Consider the following 6,000-nt stretch of genomic DNA (forward strand, 5'->3'; position numbering starts at 1 on the left):
GACCTCTGTGACACAGGCTTTTGATGCCAGAGAGTGAGAGCTGCTCTCAGGGAAGGAGCCCCTCAGCTCCCACTGGGGCTTTGCCCCTTAGGCAAAGCCTCAGTCTCTTGGAGCCTTTTACCAGCTGGCCCTACTGTTGCTGCCACTGGCTCTGATAATCCTTCTGAGCCAAGGCCAGGCTGAGGGAGAAGGATTGAGGGTTGAGGTGTTGAGGGTGACAAGAGGCCAGGGGAACCAGCAAGCCAGGAAACTAGGATACTTACAAAATCTGTGTGTCAGGATTAGGACAAAACCCTATACTACAGAAGAGCTCTGTGTACCAGAAAAAGGACTGAGGGCACTGCTCAGACTGGAATCCTGGGTCAGCGTCAGTTTAGGGGTCTGAGTGTGGGGGCGAGAAGAGGGTAGATAGACTGTTCTGTGACTCTACTTTCTCTTCCAGGTCCCCTATTTGGGTGAAGTGTCTTTTGAAACGGTGGAAGGCACACAAGTTGGTAAAGCACCGAACAGTCCTCTCCAGTCCTTTCCCCATTTTGGCCTTCAGTGCTCTTTGCTGCCCATTTCCCCCCAGTCCCTCCTTCTTTCCAGCCATAACCTCCAATTTTCTAACCTTCTCTACAACACCTTGCCAGATTTTCTGACCTCAAAGGTGACAAAGTGCTGGTCTTCGTTGTTTTGAGACAGACTCATGGAGCCCAGGCTAGCCTCAAGCTCCTTATATCCCCACAGGGATTACAGGCTTGTGCCAGCATGCCACCCTTACGTGGTGTTGGAGTCATGCCCAGGACTTGGTGCATGCTAGACAAACGATGTACCAGCTGAACTACATCCAAAGACCTCACATTGAGGGTCTTGAGTTCACACTGGAAATGAGCACCTGACACAGAATCCAGAAGTCGACCAATCATTCTGACATCTTGACCTCTGTCTTTTTCTCTGCAGGTCCTACAGACTGTGTCTTTCTCCTGATTCCACCCAGAGAGTTGTGGTTGTCCCTCAGCTCCCCAGGGACAGCTCTCATTCTCCATCTCCATACATCCCCAGCCAATGGCTGAGGAAACGTGAGGAGCCAAGATTAGATGCAGACTCTGGACTGAGCACGCCACAGCCAGGTAGAAGAGGCCGCTTGTCCCTATGGCTTGCTGCTGATGCCTGCAGCAGAACGAGGCTGCTGCAGCCACACTGTGCACAGAAAGCAATCTTAACCACCAGCCACAGCTGGCTTCAGAGATCCCCACACTGACTGTTAGGTCTCTAACCACTAGTCTTGTCACCCCATCTGCTTCCCACCTGGATTCAAGACAATGTTGCATCAAAACAAGGATCAGGTGCTGCTACAGTATCCAGTACCCCCAGAATGTCCCCCTCAGGTCCTCTCACAGTTCATGGACTCCCCTCCACCCAACTTAGCATCTCTTTCTCCCCATCAGACCCTCCCTTCTTCCCACTTTCCTTTGCCCACCACCAGGCAGGCATATTTAATTTCTGCTCTGACACAGACCCCGTCTCCTGGACCTCACTTCTACTCTTTGGATTCGAATTCTGACTTTGTTCCTCTTCCCTACTCTTCCTCTCTCCCAGGATCCTCCTCTTGCTTTTGCCAAAACTATACTTATTTTGGTGAACAACTCCCCTCTCCTCACTCCACCTTTCCCTCCAACTATCAGCTCTGTCTCTCTCCCCCTCTTACCAGCTCCTCCTCTCTTTCCCAGCTACAAAATTCCTCTCCTCACTCCTACCAGTCCGCTTCATCCCTCCAGGACTTTCAAAGCTCCAGGATCACATCCCCCATCCCCACGTCATCTTCTCAAGGAATTCAGAGGAACAAGCAAGCATGGCAGTGGCCTCCATCCAGAAGCATCAGGTCCTCTGGGGTGGCAGGGGGATGTGTGCCAAGCAAGGTGGACCCTACAGAATTCAAGGACCCAGGGGCCCTTGCCAAAGCCCTGGTGGCCCATGTGGGGCACCACAGAATTGCACAAGACCTACAGCTATAGATTCTGCAGCACATGTGGCTAGGCACAACTGGCCCGGCCCCAGTAGTGGAGTACCCCATATGTCTAGTGTGCCTCCAGCTCCGCACCCCATCTTGTCCCACCCCCAAGTACAAGACTATACCTCGGCTGCTTGCCTTCCCACAACTACTGCCCTGTGCCCAGGGCCAGGAATCTGGGCCTCTCCGAATAGGCATTGGCTTTGGCCTCTACCTGCCTCGGGGCCAGGCCAAGGCTTTGCATCTGTTGCCAAACAAAAGAAGAAAAAGACTGGTGGATGTAGAGTCCCAGGCAGAGACCCTCCAGAGTCAAAAGCCTGCAACCCGAGCATCAGTGCAAACCACTGGCACAATCTTCCAGACTGGGAGCCTTTGATCTGTAGACCTTCAATCACCAAAACCCAGCCAGTGCTTCAGGTCTCTACTTCAGGAGCCAATACAGGTCACTGTTTCCACAAAGCCCAGGCCTTCTGTCTCAAAGTGGTCTGTGTCCCTAGGGTCTATTCCATGAAAGTCTCCATCTTAATTCCAGAGCAGCGGAGACCCTCTGGAACACCCCTTCCAAACTCCACCCTCCCTACCAGGACTTCTCAGTCCTTGGGGTGGCACAGAGACACCTTGAAGGGCTGGCTGGCCAGAAGCCAGGTGTGTTCTCCTGTCCTGAACCCTGGGAACCCCTTGTGGAGTGTGCTCTCCCCTAGTTGAAGGGACCAGAGGCACCCAAGGCCTCATTTGCCCTTCAGTGTATCCAATAAAGCCTAACCCTGAGAATCTTGTGTTTGTGTCCACAATGTCCACAGAATAGAATCAATGGCAATAGGATAAGGCCAGTCCCACAAAACGCTGGGGGACGGAAGGGTGAAGGACACCAAATGCTACATACTAGAGTCCACTCTAGTACCTGATGCTTAGAGACCTCTACAAGGCCCTTCTCATGTTTAATTCAAGTCCCTGGACAGATAATTGAATCAAAGATTAGGCCAATAGGTCTATTTCTCCAGGGACAGCCTGGGTTGACTAGGATGCAGCCGCTCATTGTCCTCACAGGGAAGGACATTGCTAGCAACTCATTATAGGAGAGCACAAGTATCATGTACAGCACATGCACAGACCAGAAACTAGAAGGCTCCTTCAGAAGGGCTAGAGAGATGCTGTCTCAGCACCACTGGGCACCTCACAAGTGTAACTCTAGTTCCAGGGGATCCAATGTCTTCTGTCTTCAGTTGGGACACACACACACACGAGAGAGAGAGAGAGAGAGAGAGAGAGAGAGAGAGAGAGAGAGAGAGAGAGAGAGAGAAAGGTTGAGAGAGAGACAGAGAAAGAGAGACAGAGACTGAGAGACAGAAAAGAGGAAGAGAGGGAGAGGAGAAAAGAGAGTAGAAGAGACAAAAGGAGGAAAAAGGAGAGGGAGAGAAGGGGAGGGGAGGGAAGACCATCCACAGCCCTTAGAAGACACCTATCAGGAGCAACCACCACCCATAACTTCTGTGTTCCAGAAGAGGATGTCAAGCCATAAGAAAGAGTCCAATCAGCTGCGGAGGATGCTTTCAAAGTGGGAACTGGTTTCCTCCTATTAAGATATTAGGAATCAGTGAATCTGTTTGGAGTGTCTTTCCTCACCATGACCCAGGAGAAACCACTTCCTCCCAGGAGCAACACATAAAGGCCCTGCTTGTGTTAGTTTGTGTAATTCTCCTCAAGTTGGGACTGCCCCAGTCTGAGAACTTTTTAATTCAAGATTTACTATCTTCAGTATGTCTTCCAGGCCCTCCTTCCACGCCCCACACAAAGATGGCAGCTTAGTCCTCATTCAAGGTTAGGGGTCCATGACAGAGCATCCTGCTAGGGCTGTTGCGAATTGGGGTCCTGAGCTTGCATAGAGTGAGACCCAGGACTGTGGAGCTTGCACACTGAACGCCTGCGCGACCCAGGGGTTCTCGGGAGCAGCAGATCAGGTGTTTTGAGTGGTGGCCAGTCTACAGTGCTGAGAGGGACCAGAGTCTTCCAGGAAACTAGAGCACCAGGTTCTGCAGCTTTCGGAGGTGGGGCTAAGCATGTCCTGTGTTCTGTGGGGCTGGCAGTGAATGCTGAGGCAGGATGTACCAGTGCCTGGGTGTGGAGCTCTACCAGGCCCCGCCCCAATGTGCAGGCTTTGGATAGACCCCAAGACTGGGCTGCTCATGGCTGCCATCACTGCCATCACTGCGGGCAGAGGAGGAGCTGCCAAGACTGGCATAAAGAATGGCGTTGTGAGAACGCAGGGCCACTGGGAACAGGTGATACCTTGGCCCAGGGCGATTCCAGGGTAGCCTGGGGATGCAGAGGTGAGCCTTACCTCTGCTTTAGACCCTGTCCATTTCTAGTGGGATCACCCCACACTGCCACTCGGGTGCTGTTTTCACCTGAGTAGAGCAGTTGAGACATCCAAAATTAGACTGAAAGCTGTGCAGGTCTGAGAAGGCTGGACTGTCTACCCAAGCAGGATTATGGGAGCTGGTCCAGGGTTCTTACTCTGGCCTTTTCCAGGAAGGCAGATTGTCTTGTCTGTCTTCAAGCATCTGGAGACTGAATTCTTTTCTTTCTGTAAACTGGACCTAGTAATCTAAGCCCTGATTGCTGTATGAATTGGGAAGCTCCAGGAAGAGAAGGAAGCACAAAGCAACAGCAACAACAACCAAAGAAACAAACACAAAACAAACAAACAACATGAGCTGGAGGTGCAGGAGGAAAGATCTGTAAGTAATGCAGGCATGGGGGACAAAACAGAGGCTGAAGGAATGGCCAACCAATAAGCAGCCCAATTAGAGACCCATCCCAGTATTATTGATACTCTGTCCTGTTTGCAGAGAGGAACATGATGTCCTCTGAGAGGCTCCACACAGCAGCATCTGAATCAGATGGACACAGCCAAATAGTGGGTGGAGCTTGGGAATTTTTATAGAAGAATAAGTAAAAGGATTATAGGTCAGGAAGGGCATAGGAACTTCACAGAGAGACCAACAGAGTCAACTATCCTGGACCTTTAGGGTTTTCAGATTCTGTACCACCAACCAAAGAACATACACTGGCTGGACCTAGGCCTCCCAGCTCATAGGTATCAGATGTGCAGCTTAACCTTGATGTGGGTCCTGAACATCTGATTGGGGGCCATGCCAAAACTTGTTGTGTGTAAGTGGAGTATGTTCTACTAGCTGGGCTGCAAGTCCACCGGCTCCTGCATTCCCATTCGCTCCTGCACCCCATTTGCATACTACACAGAGACAGGAGACTGCTACAGAACACAGAGGGCCTGCTTATCAGGGCGCTTCTGCTGGTGGCTTGCTATTAAGGCCTCCGCCACCAGAGGGCACGGCTGTCTACACAATAGCAATTAAAGAACAAAATGGCTAGGAATTTAAAAGAGAGCTGAGATGTATGCATGAGAGGGTTTGGAAAGAGGAAAGAGTAGAAACATGTTCTTAATAAACAGTAATCTCAAAATTGTAAAACAGAATAAAAGTTACCAGATATTGCCTACACTGCCAAGATCTAGCATTGAAAAAATTGAGCATTAGAGACAGAGAGAGACGAGAGACAGAGAGAGACAGAGAGAGAGAGAGAGAGAGAGAGAGAGAGAGAGAGAGAGAGAGACCTAAAATAGTGCTTTGCAAATGATACAGTTGAAAGTTCTAGTTCACAAAAAACCCCTGGAAACATATTGTTCCTTTTTGTCATTGTAACCTGCAGATCACTTGCAGACTCCATCTTCACCCCCTTTCCCACTGCTCCACTCTGCCCTCTTCTGGAAATCAATACAAGAAACCCAGGTGGGTGGGCCATGCTTTTGTCCCTGCCAAGCCTGTTAGTGTCCACATCCCACTTCTAATGAAACTCCACCTGCAGGGAAATTCCTCTGACTTGATTAGTGACCACTTCCAACCCAGACTCCAATCCTGATTTACCCCTGAAAAACACTTACACAGGAAGGTGGTGGAGAGGAAAGATTTTATTTGTGTACACTGTCC

At 50.5% G+C, this 6,000-nt stretch overlaps 2 pseudogenes; both read left to right on the forward strand.

Annotated features, from left to right (window-relative positions):
• Positions 1-6,000, forward strand: part of LOC117723848 (serine/threonine-protein phosphatase 2A 56 kDa regulatory subunit gamma isoform-like) — a 691,904-nt pseudogene that overhangs the window by 546,541 nt on the left and 139,363 nt on the right.
• LOC117723853 (proline-rich protein 30-like) lies at positions 47-2,756 on the forward strand (annotated as a pseudogene).

Source organism: Arvicanthis niloticus, chromosome 19, assembly GCF_011762505.2.
Source record: "Arvicanthis niloticus isolate mArvNil1 chromosome 19, mArvNil1.pat.X, whole genome shotgun sequence".
Taxonomy (NCBI): Eukaryota; Metazoa; Chordata; class Mammalia; order Rodentia; family Muridae; genus Arvicanthis; species Arvicanthis niloticus.